The sequence below is a fragment of the Thamnophis elegans genome, chromosome 7 (assembly GCF_009769535.1).
Source record: "Thamnophis elegans isolate rThaEle1 chromosome 7, rThaEle1.pri, whole genome shotgun sequence".
Lineage (NCBI taxonomy): Eukaryota > Metazoa > Chordata > Lepidosauria > Squamata > Colubridae > Thamnophis > Thamnophis elegans.
Genome location: NC_045547.1, coordinates 42,274,762 through 42,295,493, shown reverse-complemented (window position 1 = coordinate 42,295,493; position 20,732 = coordinate 42,274,762). Strand labels below are relative to the sequence as shown.

The following is a 20,732-nucleotide window of genomic DNA, read 5'->3' as shown; positions in this document are numbered from 1 at the left end:
GTGAACTATCTTCCAGCTATGTGCTCACTTGAGTCTAAAAACAATGTCTTTTTCCATTATCTTAGATATATGTTCTACTTGGGAATTCTGCTGAACACCAGAATGAAACCTAATAAATTTGTAAAATATACAAAGATATTTTACAACAATATGTAACTAGATGTCACATAGGTAAATATAAATATATATCTAGCAACAGTTTAGCTTTTCTTGATTCACTGATCTCCCAAGACTGACCTGTAGAAATTGAAGCATTTGATAAAGCACCACCCATATATTTTCTGAAGGCTCATAAAAGTTGAAAAGCGTTTCAGGCAACAATTGACATCTTGATGAAAATACTTCAGCTGGGGCACAACGGTTAAATGAGACAGAATTCTCATTAGATGCATACCTTTAGGAGCTAATACCATTACTGAAGTCTACTGTGTAAGTTGTCTAATCCCATGAGTTTAGTTATTAGCAAAGAGGGATGCATGTAAGATGTTGTAAGAGTGGCAGCATTGTCAGTATAATTTAGCACATACTGTTGAGCTTCAGTAATTGTAAAAGACCATGTAGGGTCAGATGACAGCTTTAGATCATTAAAGCGAGTTGCTGTTATACTAGCTGTCCCTTAACCATGTACAGCATGCAATTATTGCCAAAAGCTGAAGTGGAGGCAGATTTAGTATTTCTGAAATAATTAAAATATTTAACTGGTGAATTACCAGAATAAAACAATCTTAAGCCCTCTTCCATATCCATAACAAGATGAGCTACAATAAAGGAGTGATTTGTTCCCCTCCCTTCCAAAAAAAGCAGACTTTAAATTATCTAACTTGTTTTGAATTAGTAGTTCAAATTGATAAAATAATAACAAGGTCCATGAGTTGCATTTTATTGTTTCCAAAGAGTGTTTCAGGAACTGTTCAATTACCTTAACTATTTTTCCTCATCATTCAGCTGAAAGTTAGATTTTAGCATCTTCAGTAACAAAAATCTACATAGTATCAAGTCAGAACTGCAACATTATGCTGTTATCTCTCTTCTATCCAGTTCAGATATGAATAACAAGTATTAATTTTTGTGCAACTGCATTTCTACTAATCAATTATATGTTAAGAAAAGTATGTTTATTTGAGTAGAACATGTAGCCACCTGTGCAGACTGAAATCTAATTATGCTGCAGCCTACATAACTTCTATTTGGAGAATCAAGCCTATAAAGAGGCTACTAATTGGCATTTACATTTTGTATTTTGTAATGTTTTTCTCCTGTTCTCAGCGGAATTTTTCTATCTCTGTTTCCTTTTTTGGAATTCCATGCTTATTGGAACATTTTATAGCTTCAAAAAAGCATCTTTGTATCTAGCTGTCCTGTGTTGAAAAATGATGAGATAATGGCAGATCTGACATGAACTATTTGTTAACTTCAAGAGCGATAGATGAGAGGAAGGAAGAGCTAGGTTATCTAAACTGTATATGAAAGAAACAGAACATACGTTTTGGATACAAATTGAGTACAAAGAATATTTGTGTGCACTGTGAGAATATTTGTCTGCCTAATTTTTCTGCGGCTGCACCTCCTTGAAGTCTTTCCTAAAGGATTCAGTAGGATTCAGTTTTGATGTTAAAAAGGGGGGCAATGCAGCTGAATGTAGATGACTCTTTTCAAAGCATTCCTAGCAGATACCATATTTTTGGAGTATAAGACGCACCGGAGTATAAGATGCAGCAAGATTTTGAAGAGGAAAAAATTTTTAAAAAGTTTTTGCACTCTGCAAACCTCCCCAAAACAGCCCGTTTTTCACAAAAATGAGCCCATTTCCCTCCCCCCCAAAAAGGCATGAATAGCCTTTAGGGAGCTTGCAGAGTGCTCCGGGGGGGGGGGGAGAAATGAGCAAAAAATGGCCCATTTTTTGCCTTCATAAAAAAGGCTATGGATAGCCTTTAGGAAGCTTATAGAGTGCTCCTGGGGGTGGGGTGGGGTTATAATTTCTTTCCTCCCAAGCCTCCAGGAGCTTTCTAAAAGCTTCCTAAAGGCTATGCCAGCCATTTTGGTGAAGGGGGCAGGGTTTCGGGAGGCAAAAAATGCTATATTCAGTGTATAAGATGCACCCAGATTTTCAGCCTCTTGAGGGAAAAGGGTGCGTCTTATACTCTGAAAAATATGGTACCTTCTTATCACAAGAAGCAGAGTAGTTTTTCTGCATAAGAGCAGTTTTGTTGACATAATTTGATTATTCCTGCAGTCCATATATAATAATGTAAACTCTCTGAGAGATTTCCCCCCACAATCTCCTCATTTGTTGCAGTCCTTCTTCAATATACATACACACCAGGGGTGGGTTTCAGCCGGTTCGCGGCGGTCCCTGTGAACCGGTTGGTCGCCGTACCCGGAAGTAAGTAACTTCCGGGAACGGCGAAGGGCCCAACCACGCGCCCGCACCCGCTCCTGACCCGGTTTTGATGAATTCTGCGCTTCCACGCATGCGCAGGACTCATACAGTGCCTGCGCGATCCTCCAGGAGCAGCTGGAGCATCGCACAGATGCTAGTATGCATGCGTGCGCTGCGCGCGTGCGCGAGGACGCCGCCGGCCTCGTTCCAACCGAACCGGTTGGAACGGGGCGAGAAACCCACCCCTGATACACACACACACACACACACACACACACACACACACACACACACTTGAGTAGTGTCTAATACATTATGAGTTCCCTGTGTGTTCATTCCAAGCACATAATACATGTTTACATATCTGAAGGAATATTAAACATATATCTTCACAAAGCAAAAATATGTATTCTGAGCTGGATTTTCCCTAATTTCCTTTCAGCACAAGATTGATCCTTTAAGAACATCCAAAGAAGCTGGGTTGAAAAAGGAAAGAACTAAGCTTTAATTTCTTATTAAAGCTGGAAATGTGCAAGAAAAGTCCAGGAAACTATAAGGACTTTTGTATCAGTAATCCATTTATTCCCACGGAATAGGTAAACATATCTAGCCAGAAAACTGTATTAGAATATTGGTTTATTTTGTTAGATACTGTTTCAGTTCTATTATCTTTTGCTGTCCTGTTACATTCAATATAAATAGTAGTCTGACATTCTTCATATTGTAAGCTATACATAAAGATCTAATTTTTCATTTAAAATCTTTTTGGAATTTGAATATTAAGTTGGAATTCCCTATCCCATCTTTTGATAGAAGATTAGAAATTAGAACTCTTTATTGGCCAGATGTGACTGGACCCACAAGTAATTTGTCTGTGGTGCATAAGCTCTCATGATCATAATAATCATAAAATACATTCATCATAAATCATAAGATACAACACAGTCATAGAATACTAAATAAGCATTTAACATGGGATACTAAATAAAACAATTAATAAAAATTGTAAGATGCAAACAACAAAGTTATAATCATAAGAAGATAAGAAAATAGGTAATTGGAAAGATGAAAAGGATAATTAATACAGCCCTAGTAGGTAATTTGACAGTATTTTGGGAATTAGTTGTTTAGCAGAGTAATGGCATGGGGGGGGGAACTCCTTATGGGTAGCTATTTTGGCATGTAATATCCTATAACGGGTGTCAAACCCGTGCCATCACAGCATCGTCACATGACATATCACACGTTTTTTTCCTCCTTCACTAAACCGGGGGTGGACATAGCCAATGTGTGATGCATTCAGCCCACATGTGTGAGTTTGACAGCTCTGCCCTATAGCATTGTCTTGAGGGAAGAAATTGAAACAGTTTATGTCCAGGATGTGGGGGCGGGGGTCTGTAGATACTATCACAGCTCTCTTTCTGGCTCATGCAGTGTACAGATCCTCAATGGAAGGCAGTCTGGTAGCAATTGGTTTTTTTCTGCAGTTCTTACTATCCATTGAAGTCTATGTCTGTCTTGTTTGATTGCAGTGCCAAACCAGACAGTCATAGAAGTACAAATGACAGACTCAATAATTTGTTTGTAGAATTGTATAAGCACCTGTTTGTGCAGTCTGAGCTTTCTGAGTTGGCACAGGAAACAATAAACATTCTTTGTTGTGCCTTTTTAATGACATTTTTGATTATAGGTGTCCATTTTAAGTCTTGAGATATTATAGAACCTAGAAACTTGAAGGTCTCTCCTGTTGATACTATGTTGTCTAGTATTGTAAGAGGTGATAGAATAAAAGGGCTTCTCCTAAAATCTAATATCTTTTCTACAGTTTAGAGAGTATTTAGTTCAAGATTGTTTCACCCACACCACAAGGCTACAACTTCCCATCTGTATGCAGATTCATCATTATCTTGAATGAGACCAATCACTGTTGTATTATCTGCAAATTTCAGTACTTTAACAGAGGTTTCTTTGAGATGCTGTCGTTGGTATATAGAGAGAAGAGAAGTTGAGTCCACAGCCCTGGGGACTCCTGTGCTAATTGTACAGGTATCCGATATGATTTTGCCTAGCTTCACCTGCATCTTCCTGTCTGTTAGAAAGCTATGATCCACTTACAAGTGTGATCAGGCATGGCTAGCTGAATTAGTTAAGTTAGAAGAGTACCTGGAATGATGGTATTGAATGCCGAGCTGAAATCTACAAAAAGGACCCTTGCATAAGTCTTTGGAGATTGAAGATATTGTAGGATGTAGTGCAGAGCCATGTTAACAGCATCATCTGCTGATTTATTTGCTTGGTAGGCAAATTGCAAGGGGTCTAACAGCTGATCTGTGATGGTTTTCAGGTGGGTCAGCACTAACCTGTCAAAGGTTTTCAGAACTATGGGTGTCAGAGCAACCAGCCTGTGTTGTGTGTTTATGTTTATGTTTATTTTATTTATATGCCCCCTTTCCCCCCGAAGGGGACTCAGGGCGGCTCACAACTCAAACCAGGGAAGGGGGGATACAGACAAAATTAAAAACGACACAAAACAATGCATGATTTAAAACACACAACAGTCATACCATTCGAGACGGGGGCAACGGTTCCTTAGCCCCAGGCCTGTCGGAACAGCCAGGTTTTAAGGGCTTTGCGGAAGGCATGGAGGGTGGTGAGGGTTCGAATCTCCACGGGGAGTTTGTTCCAGAGGGTCGGAGCAGCCACAGAGAAGGCTCTCCTCCGGGTAGTCACCAGTCGACACTGGCCGGCGGATGGAATTTGGAGGAAGCCTGTGGAGATTCAGCTCCTCGAGGGAAGGTTTCTTCAGCACTGGGATGATAGCAGACCATTTGAAGCAAGAAGGAACACATCTCTAGTCTGCAGAGATATCTTTGTAAATGTTCCAATCTGTGCAATCAAGCCAAGCTTGTAGCTTTAACTTTGCCTCCTCAATCCAAGTCTTCACTGATTTAATTGTTGGTTTTATGATTTTAAGTCTGTCTATAAACAGGTACAAAGTGAATCATACGATCAGAGTGTCCCACAACTGCTCATGGTAAAAACTGATATGCATCTTTTAATGCTGTGTAGTAGTATTATTTCTTCTAGTAACAGTTGACATGCTGAAAGTATCTTGGTAGGTCTTTGTATAAGTTAGCACTGTTGAAATCTCCTAACACAATGAGGAGTGAATCTGGGTATTTCTCTTCAGCCCACATAATCTGGTCAGCTAAAGTTTGTAATGCATTATGCAAGGTTGTGGAGGAATGTATGTTGCAAATAGGATACATGTGGAAAACTCTTGCAGAGCATAAAATGGTTTGCAATTGATAATTAATGTCTCTAAGTCTATATCCCAGAATTTTTTTTAATGTAGTTACATTTTTATACTGTCAGTTACTGATATAAAAGCAGAGACACCCCCGCCCTTATTTTCTGTTTCTACAATTCTGTCTGCCCTCTGTATCACCAGTAGTATATAATGTACCAATGGAATATTTGCATATTATTGTATTTTTTTTCTTTTTAAAAATCAGCCTCCTGTTCTCCTATAATTTGAACAGTTCTATACTTATTTCTTAATCCTGAATGTATACATTTTAATATTTGAAGTTCAAAAGTGATATTTATGTTTCATCTTTTGATTTTTTTTTATCTCATGTGGATTTGATTATCTTCCATAAAAGGAAAGGAAGGGTTCTAGTTACATGCCTCAATGCCACAAACCCAGGACAATTGGTTTTTTTTGCATATTTGTCTTTTAAATAGCAGAAAACAGCACAAATGTTATAAGACTGTTATTTCTCTCACATACCAAGGTTATGGGAAAGATGAGGTGTTTTCTGGAGGTCAGGTGATAGCAGCAAGAACAATCGAAAAACCAGGGTATGAATATCTTGAGGATTAAGATATCTACTTCTCACCCTGTGAAGGAATCAAGTTATGAATACTGACTTATACTGATAATATAGTCTTCCCATGAGGATAATTACAATTCTGTTGGAAACACATACAGGTATTGCTTTCTTGTTTCATTTGCTTTGAGGCTATATGGATTTGAGTCTCTGGGATCCTTGGTGTTGTCTGAGCTAAGTTGTTTTCTTGTGGATTTTTCATTAGCAGACTAGGTAGCATCATCAGTATTAGTTTGGAATTTAAACATCTGAAAAAAACAACTAAGCTCAGAGAGCACCAAAGACCCCATGATTTAACTCTGAGCTACAAATGGTCTTTTCTATCATGACTAGGTGTCTTTTAATTCGATCTGTATCAATGGAAATAATAATATGATGTGTAGCCAAATTTCCAGATTTATTTTGACAATAAGAAAGGATTCCATTGCACAATCCTGTGCACTTACATATTTTTCCTAACCTAGAGCCTTGTGGAAGAAAAGTGCTTTTCTTTTGGATGAGATATCTTACCTTATTTCTTCCTTTACATGTACATGGAGTTACATCAATCTATAGTTATACCACATGAAAGCAGTATATTATTAGTATCATTCTTCTAATCTTCTATTTTTTAATAGATACATACTACAGTTCATACTATATAAATATGTGCTAATATTTTTTTTACAAATATATTTTTTTAAATGTTCTCTTATCCTTTATTAAGTTTATTTTTTTCCTTCAATGATATATCTTCAGGCTTTAAAGCCAAATAATGCTCTTTCCAGTGAGTTTCAAGATTTATTAAACCAGGTTATTCAATCAAAACAAACTGTTTCCTATTACAGTTTGGCCTTGGAGGGAGGAAATGTATATAAGTTATAGTAACAGAATGAAGCAACAGGCATATATAGCAAATGTATCAAAACCAAGAGAAAACACTATAAATTGCAGAAAGTTTGGGTATCTTGGAGCCCAGATAACATATTCTATATCAATATGTGCTTTCTCTCCCTTTATTTTTCATTCAGAAATATTGATTACAATATGTTCATAACTTTAAGCATTCTATATATTTTATTTCCCCCTGTTTCATCTGGATATGTGGATAACTTTCAGTTCTATACTAGTAAACAGCCTCTTGGGGGCAATATGAACTATATTTGGATATGCCAGAAATGTTAAAAATAGCTAGTTACTGTCCATTTGACTTGCACTGTTTCCCAGTAAAAGAAGTCTGTTGAACTTATTTGAAAACAGTTCCTTAATCAATTCTTTTCTACTCTCAAAAAGTAATAAATTATTGCTTGATTTTATAGCTTCCTCATTCAAGGAAAATGGTAAAACACAGTACATATGATAGTTCATCATAAGCCAAGATTTCTATTAAAAATAAACTAGGAATAAGTCAGGAAATGATAAACAAGCAATATATCAGCCACATATTTTGCAACAAATAGTGGCTGAAACTTGACTTTCAGTCTGAAACTAAGACATGGTTTATTCACACATTACAATAGCTGGACAATAAAGCAAATCACTTAATGACTAAAAATCATTAAGTAATGACTAAAAATCATTAAGTAATGACTTATGCTTCAGGAAAAAGGAATGGTCTGAACGTATGAGAGAAGTGGTTTAGAAATATGACAAACAAACAAACAAACAGAATGAGAGAAGTAAGCCAAGTAATAGCTTTTGGGAGGTTCAGTGGGCAGAGCAGATATCCATTTAATATGACCTCAGATAAATATAGGATAGGATAAGGAAAGGGAAAAGAAAGGAGTGCTTTTATGTCAAATGTCATTACAGTGGTACCTTGGTATTTGTTGTTAACTTGTTCCAGAAGGCGCTATGAGTACTAAAAATGAGGCGTACCAAACAAACCATGTAACTTACCACATGAGTCTTTACTTCAGCCTGAAGGACTTGCTGTCTGTTCCTTGTTCAATGAATTTTGAAGTAGTTGAGTACCAAGGTAGCACTGTATTTTCTTGCCAATTTGCCTGCTAAATTTTAACATAAGTAATAGGGAAACTATTTTTCTTTTTAGCCTGTTCTAACTTTTGCAAACTTTTCTGTATTCAGTCATGCAAGATTCTTTTTTTTGTAATGAAAGCCAGCACACAAATTCTCAGCTTGTTTTCTTTTTACTGATGATGTTACTCTTGATGTGCCTTAAATTCTGTTTAAATCCCCTTGAAAGGACAAGACAATGTAACAAAATGTTGGTTGTCTCTCTGATTCTGAATTTTTCAAATACTTAAGCCACTAATATAATTAGTAGGCATTTAGCATAATGGTTTTTTCCTTTGAAAATGTAATTAGTTCTGTTTTACTTACTCCTTTTATTAAATGCATACAGAAGATTTCCCTAGTTTTTGTTCCAGATGTGTCTATGTATTTTAAATAACTCTGCATCTAGTTGCAAATGAGTAATTGTCAAAATAAATATATAGCATAAATATATAGCATTTAACAAATGTAGTTTTGTTTTCTGAAAACTCTTGCTAAATGCAAGTATGGAGGCTGCTGCTACTTTTGGTGACTTGAGAAACGTATTTACATTCAGTCAGTTCATGGCAAATTTTCCAATGTTTGTTCCTTTGCAAATCAATTTTCTTTTAATGCACTGTAACCTTAAACTCCCCAAATTAGAATGTTTCCTTGATTTGGAAATTGGAAAGCTACAAACCATCTTGCTTATGATACAGATATACAAGTAGCCCTTGACTTACAACAGTTCATTTAGTTACAACAGCACTGAAAAAGTGATTGATGAACTTTTTTCACACTTATGACCGTTGCAATATCCCCATGGTTACATGATACAAGATTCAGATGATTGGGAACTGACTTGTATTTATGATGGTTGCAAGGTTATGTGCTCTTTTGAGATCTTCTGACAAGCAAAAGCAATGGGGAAGCCAGATTTACTTAACAACCATGTTACTAACTTAACAACTGCAGTGATTCATTTAACAACTGTGGCAAGAAATGTCGTAAAATGGGACAACACTCTCTTAACAAATGTCTGACTTAGATTACATTAGTATAATCAACCCCTTTATTTCTGAGTTATTCAAGCATTCCCTCCAATCTTTTCCTTTCAAGATTAGTTTTGAGAATAAAATCCCTTTTTTTAAAGTTTTCTAAAACTGATCAAAAACTTGCCCTTAAAAATCAAAATTATACTCATGGGTCAAACCAGGCATGAAAAAAAAGTATTTATCTTTTAAAACCCTTTTCTCCCTGCCCAAGAGACCTTCTGCCTCTCTTCTGCTTAAACTGTTACCATTTATTGACTTCCTGTGGTCCTTCATCTGCTTGACAGTCAGAGGAATTAAGCCTTCTTCAAAGGCATATATGTAATTAGTTGAAAATATAGGTCAACAAAAACTTTTGCAGTGAGCTAAAATATATTTTTATAGTGTTACAATGACAGTATTTCATTACCAAATAGCAGTGATTCATGGATTCACTGAAAGAAAGAAAAAACAATAATATACAAACTATTCACTTTTATATTTCCGATGGTTTTCTGTATTGCTTTTGGACATGAGTGTGTGTATGTGTGTGTGTGTCTGTGTATGTGCATGTGTGTGTGTATGTATGCATGCATGCATACATACATGCATTCATGCATACATACATACATACATACATACATACATACATACATATATATTTGTTTTCTGATAGCATATATATATATGCGGGTCTTGTTGTATTTGGGTCTTTTCCTGTGTAAGATTGAGATTGTCACTCGCCATCTTCAGGCTTGGTTTTGGGCTTAAAATGTGATCGGAGCTGTCGTCTTTCTATAAATCTTGGTGAGTGTGTGTGGAGTGCTGGCTTTGTTTCAGTAAGGGAATGATTGGTTGTGTGGTTGTATCATGATTGGTACATTGGTTCTGATTAGTGCTGGCTGTGTGTCTATTGTTGTTTCGTGTTTTAATGGCCTGGGTGGTGGGTGGGGCTCATTTGTTGATTAGGGCTGGTTTCCAGATGTCTGGTAGGTGGGAGGTATCGTCATGTTTATTCATGTTGTGGGGGTGTTTCTCTATTTCGATAGCTTCTATAATTATTCTCTTGTTGAAGTGTTCTGTTTTGGAGATTAACCTGGTTCCTTCAAAATTAATTTCATGTCCTGTAGCTTTAAAGTGCTGGAAAAGGGAGGAAGTTTTTTCTTTTTTTCTTACTGAGTTCTTGTGTTCTGCAATGCATGCATTTATTCTCCTGTTCCTTTGTCCTATGTATGTTGCAGGGCAGATTTTGCATGGTATTTCGTAGACTCCTTGGTTTTCTAGCTGGATTTTGTCTTTGGGGTTTCTTAAGATGTTGACTATTTTTTGGTCAGTGTTGAAGGCTGTCTTGAGGTTGAACAGAGAGTGAGTGACTGGCACAAGATCAGCCACCTGGTTTTCATCACTAAGGTGTAACTAGAACTCACAGTCTCCCAGTTTCTAATCTGATGCTTAAGAACTTGACCGTGATGGCTCTTACTAAAAAGGAGTATGCTGCTGAGTTTAAGATGTTCTACCTTATTCCAAAAGGGAAGATTAGGCAAAAGATCTTTATTTGTCCATTATGTTTTTTTCAAATAATCTAAGATCTCATTTAAAACCATGTCTTTGCATTAAAGTACAAGTTATTGTCATAATTTGCAGACCATCTTTTCATTCCAGATCTTATTGTGTATTTGAAATATTCAGCTTGGAATACTTTATAAGCAAATATTGTATTTGACTGTTAAGAGATTTTGCATTATATTTTACGGAATTTTCAAAAGCTCCTGGAATCCTCGGAATGAATTTTTCATCTGTAGCATTTTGAGAATATATAAATGAAATGGGACAATGTTAATCACAATAGCCATTATAATTTTTGAAATCAGAAGATCTATGTTCATTACACTTAATATTAGATTATGTAGTTGAATTTCACTGAAGGGTTTATAATTTTGAATATAAAAGTTGTAAGCAAATAATTAATGTGCGTTATTGTTTTTTATTCTTTTATATTTTATTTTATTTTTTGTAAGCTGCCCAGAATCACTGAGATTGAGTGGGCGACCATATAAATCAGATAGATTGACAGGCAGCAGTAGATATTAATCAGATTTCCCTAATCAGATATTTTTCAGATATTTCAGCTATTAATTCTGTTTAATCATGGTCGCAAACCTCCCAAATTAGCTGTTTGGAGAATTGAAAAATCTTATATTTTAGATGTGGTTATCACAAAATATCAGTTTTATGATATACCCATGACTGTATATTAGTTTTTTCCAACCTGGTACCTTAACTACACTTAACTATAAAGTCCAGTAGCCATATTGGTTGTAAATTCCAAAAGCTGTTTATTGCTACCTGAGCATTTAAAATAAAATGCCTTGACTATTTTTAATGAAGTATAAACCCTTACAAGATATAAAAATCATGGTGTTCATTATATGATCTTGAAGAATAGAGGTTTGTGTTTTTTTTGCAATTGGAAGTATTGCATCATTGTCAGTTTTGAGCTATTATCGTATTCTGGAATTCTGCAATCCTTTTGGTTTATAAAAATCTGCAGGAGGCCAATCCTCAACAAAGTTGGCATAGAATTACATAAAATAGTCTTCTCATAAGAAGGCTGCTTTGGGAACTCTTGAAGGTATTTCACTCATTCAAGAGTTTTCTATTGTGATAACTTTGCAAGTAGTCTGCAATCCTCAGCTTTCGCCATTGAGTTCAAGTCTCATTATAAATTGTCTCTTTATGTTTCTAAAATGCTGGGTTCCCAAGCTTAGCTCATTAATGAGACAGGAATGCATTTTATAATAGCTGGTCTGTTACACCAGAACTACACCAAATAAAAAGAATGTTGCAATTTAATTCATTGGTGCTGGAAACACATTTACAAATTTACACTTGACCAAGCCTGCTAAAGAGAATGCAATAAAGATTGATTCCAACTTTCCCCTGAATTCAATTACTTTTGTTCCTCTGTTTCATCCATTTTCTTTCCTTTAAAAGCTTGTTTTCTTTTGAGAAATTATATAAAAATTACATTTTTAATTTTTAAAAAATGAGCTTTAGTTCAGTGAAGCATATTACTCCTACCCCCTCCCTTAAAAAAAGACTTTTACTGTAGTTTTTCACAGGTAAACTGAATTAGCTATTATTTATTCCCTTGAAAGAAATGTTAAATCTCTTTATTACTTAATAAGTTAAAAGTAGATTATTCCAAGATTAGCATACAAGTAGTTTTTTGCTTAAGAGCATAATAGATTTGGCGTCTCATCTGTTTTCTAGTGCAGATCCTGCAATACAATACTTTAGGTTGTTCATGATCTAAAAAAAAATTGATTTAAAATATCTTCTGGTTAAAACAGTGTTCCTTAGCCTCAGCAACTTTTAAGTGTATGTATGAATGGACTGGGCGATTCCGGGAGCTGAAGTTCACCCATTTTAAACTTGTTGAGAAATGCCATGTTAGAATGTTAGAAACTGATAATTGGTTTTTTTGCTTCAGCCCACCCCCCAAAAAATCCATTACATCACCAATCGTCAAACTATGGCCCGTGGGCTGGATATGGCCCGCCAATGCAAAGTATCTGACCCGTGGAGTGGTGGGATTCAGTTCCGCCCCCACCCCACCCATCACCATCGACCTTATCTTCCAGTGAGCATCCACTCCAGCTGCACTTCTGGTTAGTTATTTCACCAGTTGAGCTGTACTTCTGATCACACTGCTGCTGCCGAAGGTAAGGCTGAAGGGTACTGGGGAGGACCAGCTGACTGAGGGGTGATCTCGCCAGTGCAGCCACATGATCCAGGGCTGGTGGGTGAGTAGGCGAGGGGCAAGGACAAAGGCAAAGGACAAAGGCAAAATAGACTGCTAAATTGGTCACGCTCACCCAGTCATATGCCCACCCAGTTGGTCCGTCCCCCCAATAGTCTGAGGGATTGTGAATCCCCCCCCCCGGTTTAAAAAGTTTGAGGACCCCTGCATTACATTAAATCCAGTGCTTTAAAATATAATGAGATTGAGATTGCTTTTCCAGTTGTACTGAGTTTTTAAGCTATGGTTTATAAGGTGGTTTGCCCCTGATCTGATAAAATGGGAGCCATGGTCTAATAGTTATATGAAGAATTTTAGAAGAACCTTGGAATTCTTCTTCTTCTTCTTCTTCTTCTTCTTCTTCTTCTTCTTCTTCTTCTTCTTCTTCTTCTTCTTCCTCCTCCTCCTTCCTCCTTCCTCCTTCCTCCTTCCTCCTTCCTCCCTCCTCCTCCTCCTCCTCCTCCTCCTCCTCCTTCTTCATGATTTTAGCCATCGTCTATCTACTGCATGCGTCTGTCTTCTGCATGTTTCCAACCTATATGGTCCTGAGCTTTTTTTTTGCCAATTTGACCCACAATACTTTCTGATGTCATCGAGGCATCTTGTTTTAGGTCTCTTTCATGGACACTGTTTATCAAGTGGGATCCATTCTATGACTGGTCTGAATTATATTACTTATTATATTCATGATTTAAGTATTAAAATGTGAACTAGGAACCCTTTGCATTAGAAAATAGTTTGTGTCTCTTGATTTACTTTATTAAAAATACATTATACTGCAACCAATTAAAAACAAACCTATCTGCATCCAGTTAAAAACAAACTTATTCATTAACCTTTTCATGTATGCACATGAAACACTTAAATAAATAGGTCCAGAAACTTCTAATTGACACAGATATAGTGCAAAATTTAGTTACAATTATAGAGATTTCCTGATCTTGATGATTTAGTAGGTTTAATAGAACTTGATGATTATTATGCAATATCAGTCTGAATAGGGTTTATATTATAATAGTTTATAATTAGAGGATAAGTTAATTCTGCTTCACAGAGTTGATACAGGTAGATAGGGCATTTCAGAAGCATGTGTGCTACTATTAAAATCAGAGCTAATAAATGGACATTTCCCATGCAAATATTAACCTTTACTTCTTTCCAAACCAACTTTTGAACAAGGTGCTACAGCCTGATCTTTGTTTCCTCCATTCTTGTGATCAAAGGGGGGGGGGTCAAACTCGATTTCATTGAGGGCCACACCAGGGTTGTGTTTGTCCTCAGTGGGCTGGGATAGGTATGGCCAGGCTGGGATAGGTATGGCCAGGGTGGGTGTGGCCAGCTTGATGTCACTCATGTCAGAGGACCCGAGTGCTCTGTCAGCGAAAACAGACTCTGGAGCTGTTTTTGGCTGTGACGGTCACCTGAAACCTTCTGCCAGCAAAAATGGACCTCGGAAGCGCTGCCCACAGCCTTCCTGAGCTCCATTTTCGATGGCAGAGGCACTGCGGACTGGCCCTTTGCTGTTTCCAGGGTGGCTCCGCAGGCCTGATCTAAGCACCCCATATCCGGTCCCCGGACCTTGAGTTTGACACCCCTGTTCTAACCAAATGGTTTCATATTTAATCAGATTAACTATTGACCCTTTAGTACTTAATTGCTATCAATCTTATTAGTATATATCCCAACATTTATTACTTATAATGCAAAATGAATATATATAAATAAATTCTGCAACTCCACTATGATGCTTTGGGAGTTGCACCTTGATGTGGACTATCTCAAAGATTTAATTTGTATTGTACAAATTAAATTGTATATGAGCATGGTTAAGTTGTTTAAGCTATCCATTTCAGTCACATGGAAAAAGTTCTTTGAATTTCTAAACTGCATTGGAGTAGATCTAATGCTTTAAAAGGGAATGCTTGAAACTTTCTTGAGTCAAATATCTTTGATGCTCTATCATCCTATTTTCTGCAGCAACTTTAAAGCTGTTATTTTTCTTATGAGAAATTCCATTCCATTTTCCACTCAGGACAAAATTAAAAGCAAGGAAAAACAGAGCATTATTAATAAATGCTTTTGCCCAGAGGCAAAGTCCCCTTATGGACCTTTTCCTTAAGAACAAAAAAAAAATGAACTTGTGATTTATGGTTTTGATGATTAGACAAGATAGATTATAGAAAGAAGAGAATTTTGATGTAACTTCAGAGAGAGGTTAAAATATAATTGTACTTAAAACTGCTGTGAAGAATATAACAGAAATCACTTTTTTATATCTTTCTTTTATATCTTTCTACTTTTTCTATTTTTTTTCTTAGTGTACTTACATCTTTTTCTTTTATTTCTCCCTGTTCTATTTGAGTCTTTTAGTTCTTATTACTGCTGTTAACCTGCAATTTGGCAGTTTGAATCTCAAGGTTGACTCAACTTTCTATCCTCCCGAGGTCAGTAAAATGAAGACCCAGATTGGGGGCAATATGCTGATTCTTTTTTATTTTTTTATTTTTTTTATTTTTAAACAAACATAAAACAGACAGACATAGACACACACAATACATAAAAACCATCCTCCAGTTACATGCAGTATGTCGATTGGTTACAAAGCTTTGTGCTTCCTCACAATAGTCCCCACTTGCAATTTACACAAATTCTCATATCATCAATCCAATATACATATATAAACAATTATTATGATTATTAAACATTCATTTGACTATAACTGTTATTACATCCTTTTATATAAGATATTCTAAATTTGTAGTAAATCTATATTATGGCATTTAATTACATCCTCCTAAAATCATCCAATAATATTACATCTTTATGCCATATTCTATATAAAAATTGTTTATATTTAATAACAAGGCTTTTAAACATCCTCTCCATAGTCCTCACTTACAATTTGTATAAAGTTTCATATTATCAATCTGGTGTATATATATGCATTATTATCATTGTTACTCATTTATTTGACTATAACTATTATCACTCCATTTTATACATAATACTCTAAATTTAACTAAATTTTTATTATGACCTTTCATTACATCATCCTGTATCCTTCCAGTAGTAGTGCAATCTTATATCTCTTGCCATTTGTAGTATTCTGATTGTTTTCTTGGACTTCTTATATGGACTTCTCTTACCAACTTGTTGCTCATTACATATCTTGTAAAAACTCTAAACCCTCCATCTGTTCCTTCCATCAGCTTGTCTTTGGTTACCACCGATGATTCTTCCAAAATTTCTCATTACTTCTGTCAAATTTTCTCCCTTTCCCTTTTCTTTTTCTATATTTTGAGGTCTGAGATAGAGTTCCAATCCATCGATCTCCCCTTCCCATATTCCACTCTTGCCATTTTCAACCATGCTCAGTTTACTGTCAGTATCAACAATTTTCTTATATCTTTGTTCATCTTTTTCTTCACTTTTTAGAATTCTGTCCTCAACTTTCATCATCATTTGATAAGTATCCTCAATTTTTCCATCTATTTTCCCTGTTCTGTGTTCTATATTCTCCATTCTCTTCTCAATATTCTCTGTTGTTACCAATGTTTCCTCTAAGCTGCACGGCCGCACACGTAACAAGAAAATGCCGCACAGCAGTTTCCAACTGCCGCACAGTGTTTTTTAATGTCTTAAAATATCACTTAAAATATTCCCCCTCCCTCCCTCCTCTCTCTGCACTGAACTCTCTCCTCCAGCGGGTGAAGTCAAGGAAGACTCTGCCCGGAGACGAATGACGCTGCAGAAGGGAGAATTCCCATTGGTCCTCTGGGGCTTCGTCGGTTCCTGGGAAAAAGTGATTCGCTGGTTGTAGCCTGCATTTCTCTGCATATCCCGCATTTCTCAGGCATTGCGTCGTCTGATGGCCCGTTCTGGGCTCAGCAGCCTTTCTGCAATCCCTTCGCTTTGCGAAGAGAGGGAAGCAGCGTGGAGTTGGATTGCCTGAGCCAAAGGAGTCCACGGGACCTTGAGACTTGATTTTTGAGCAGTACCAATCCATTCCACTCATTCCTTTCCCTTTCTATCCTTCTTCTATCTTCCTTTTCCTTTTCCTTCCCTTTCTCCTTTTCTTTCTCTTTTCCTTTCTTTTTCCTTTTATTTTCCTTTCCTTATTTCCTTTTCCCTTTTTTCTTTTCCCTTCCCTCCCCTTTCCCTCTCTTCTTCATCCTTTCCTTTTTTTCCTTTCCCATTTCCTTTCCTTTACCTCCCCCTCCTTTCCCTTCCTTTCTTCCTGGGGGTCTGAGGAAGAGGGAGGAGACCCTTTTCCTCCTTGCTCCCCTTCCCCAACATCTGCTCTGATGGCAATTATGACTTTAAAAAATTCAGGTTCTCAGGCATGAAAATGAGAAATAGAGCCAAGGTGGCGCAGTGGTTAGGGTGCAGTATTGCAGGCCACTTCAGCTGACTGTTATCTGCAGTTCAGCGGTTCTAATCTCACCAGCTCAAGGCTGACTCAGCCTTCCCTCCTTCCGAGGTGGGTGAAATGAGGACCCAGACTGTGGGGGCGATATGCTGACTCTGTAAACCGCTTAGAGAGGGCTGAAAGCCCTATGAAGCGGTATATAAGTCTAACTGCTATTGCTATTGCTAAAATGTGCCACTCAAACACTATACTTTTCTGCACACACTGAAAAAAAATTAGAGGGAACATTGGTTCTTACTAGTATTTTTTGAATTTCTAGTATAATTATTTGCAATATTAATGTTTCTTTTTCATGTTACACCATTCTTCCAACTTATAAACACTGCCACTATAACATCCAAGATTTTTTTGTTAAATTTCAAGTAAGTTCATTATAATCTTTCAAGTCAAGGCTTTCTCTTCACTCCAGACCAGCTACTGATAGTACTCCAGAAACGCACCTATATAAATAACCCGTGCTCTTCCCACTATCACTTTCAATAAACAAACTCAGAAGCCTTGAGATATAAGTCAAATGTTCAAAGAGAAAAGAGAAAAACAATGTTTCCAAACCCCCAGCCTCTAAGTGGCAGTGTTGCTTCTTTTTCCTCTGCTTTTACATCCCTCTTTGTATTCCAAACTTAAGGAAAAAAGTTCTAAAAAGAAAACAATCCAATCAAGTGTTGTAAAAAAAAAATCTTAATCCAGAAGTATGAAAAAAGAATGAAAAATAGAAGAAGAAAAATTAGCCAATTCAATTTAAAAAGTAGGAAACATATGTAAAAATTATATCTGTAAAAAGAAAAAATTAAAAAAAGATAACACTCTAAGTTTAATTCTTGCTTAATCTCGCCGCTTACTATCTCCTGTCTTCAATTTTAATTTAACTTTTGGTTTTTTTGGGGTGATCTCTAATAATAAAATTTATCTCACCAATTTGACACACTTTCTCTCCCGCTTTCCTTCCGTTCTGGAGCTGTCCCAACTTCAGCAGCTTCAATGGCTGCTTCTCTGTCGCTGGAAAAAAAGAACTTCTCCTGGATCAATCAGGGACTTTGCTATGTCCCTGAGATCAGCAGGATGTGCCCTTCCCTATCACCGTCTCTATGGGACAGTTTAGGTCCAAAAGGACCATCCAGTGGCAGAGATATCAACGGTGATCTTGGAGCTCCAAGATCACATGTCGTATCATCGCAACGTCAGCTCCGCCCCTTGCAATATATTGATTCTGTAAACTGCTTAGAGGGAGATGTAAAGCTCTGTGAAGCAGTATATAAGTCTAAATGCTATTGCTATTGCTATTATTGTGACTAATACTTTGTGTTGGAAATAATGTCAAAAATTTTGAAAGGCTAATTGTAGAATCATTAACTTCAAAAGCTTTTTGAAAGAATATAATTTTGTGGATTTACACATTATTTATTCCTGACTTCTTAATTTATCTCCAGTTGGCTACTTTCCCATAATATGATGCCATAAAAAACAATAAGACCCAATTAGTTACTTTTGCAGAATTTAATGTACTGATTCCAGTAGTTAAATTGTTTATTTTTTAAGAATAATAACATAATTTGATAAGTCATTAGTGAAAGTTTTAGAATGCAGTTTGTAGAACTATTAGTAGCTATCTCAATCTGTTACACAACAGGAATTACAGTTACACTAAGAATAAAGGCATAACTTTGGTAAATCCCTCAAAGTACTGTGAGGGTATCATTAGATCCTTTTTTTATATCAAACTCTGTTTTAGCATTCAAATGAAATATGCATTAGAAAAAAATCCTACATATATCCTTTTTCCTGGTTGCTAATTTCAGCATCTTCTCTGGCTGGAAAATTGTACAGACGAAAATAGATTTTGATTGATTTGATTTTATTGACATTTGTAGGCCGCTCTTTTCCCTGAGGGGACTCAGGGCGGCTCACATAAAATCAGGGAAGGGGAAATGCAGACAATAACAAAGACACATATAATAAAAACAGTAACCAACATGCATTCATCATTCGGGAGGGGCAACTATCTTCATCCCCAGGCCTGACGGGCTAGCCAGTTCTTCAAGGCTGTGCGGAAGGCCTGGACAGTGGTGAGGGTACGAATCTCCACGGGGAGTTCGTTCCAAAGGGTCGGGGCGACTACTGAGAAGGCCCTCCTCCTTGTAGTTGCCAGCCGACACTGGCTGGCCGATGGAATACGGAGGAGGCCCAATCTGTGTGATCTTATTGGTCGCAGGGAGGTGATTGGCAGAAGGCGGTCTCTCAAGTATCCAGATCCACTACCATGTAGGGCTTTATGGGTGATTAACAGCACCTTGAAGCGCATCCGGAAATCGACAGGTAGCCAGCGCAGCTCGCGGAGGATAGGTGTAATGTGGGTGAACCGCGGTGCACCCACAATCGCTCGCGCGGCTGCGTTCTGTACCAGCTGAAGACGCCGGATGCTCTTCAAGGGCAGCCCCATGTAGAGCACATTGCAGTATTCCAGCCTAGAGGTCACGAGGGCCCGAGTGACTGTTGTGAGTGCCTCCCGATTCAGGTAGGGTCGCAACTGGCGCACCAGGCGAACCTGGGCGAATGCCCCCCTAGCCACAGCCGTCAAATGGTGGTCGAACGATAGCTGTGGATCTAGGAGGACTCCCAAGTTGCAGACCCTCTCTGAGGGGTATAGAATTTGACCCCCCAGCCTGAGAGATGGAATATTGGTGGAATCCTTGGGAGGGAAACACAACAGCCACTCGGTCTTTTCTGGGTTGAGCACAAGCTTGTTAGCCCTCATCCAGTCCATAACCGCCTCCAGGCCCCGGTTCATCACGTCTGCCGCTTCATTGAGTTGGCACGGGGCGGACAGATACAGTTGAGTATCGTCCGCATATTGATGGTATCTGATCCCGTGCCTGCGGATGATCTCTCCCAGCGGTTTCATGTAGATGTTGAATAGTAGGGGGGATAAGACCGAACCCTGAGGCACCCCATATGTTAGGGGCCTAGGGGACGATCTCTGCCCCCCCACTAACACCGACTGCGACCTGTCTGAGAGGTAGGAAGAGAACCACCGCAGCACGGTGCCTCCCACTCCCACCTCTCGCAGTCGTCGCAGAAGGATACCATGGTCGATGGTATCGAAAGCCGCTGAGAGGTCAAGGAGAACCAGGATGGAGGGAAATCCTCCATCTCTGGCTCTCCAGAGATCATCAGTCAATGCGACCAAAGCGGTTTCTGTGCTGTAACCGGGTCTGAAGCCTGACTG

General features: G+C 37.7%; 1 protein-coding gene across 1 annotated transcript in view; it reads left to right on the top strand.

Annotated features, from left to right (window-relative positions):
• Positions 1 to 20,732, top strand: part of TMTC2 (transmembrane O-mannosyltransferase targeting cadherins 2) — a 187,656-nt gene that overhangs the window by 83,453 nt on the left and 83,471 nt on the right. The window lies entirely within an intron of this gene.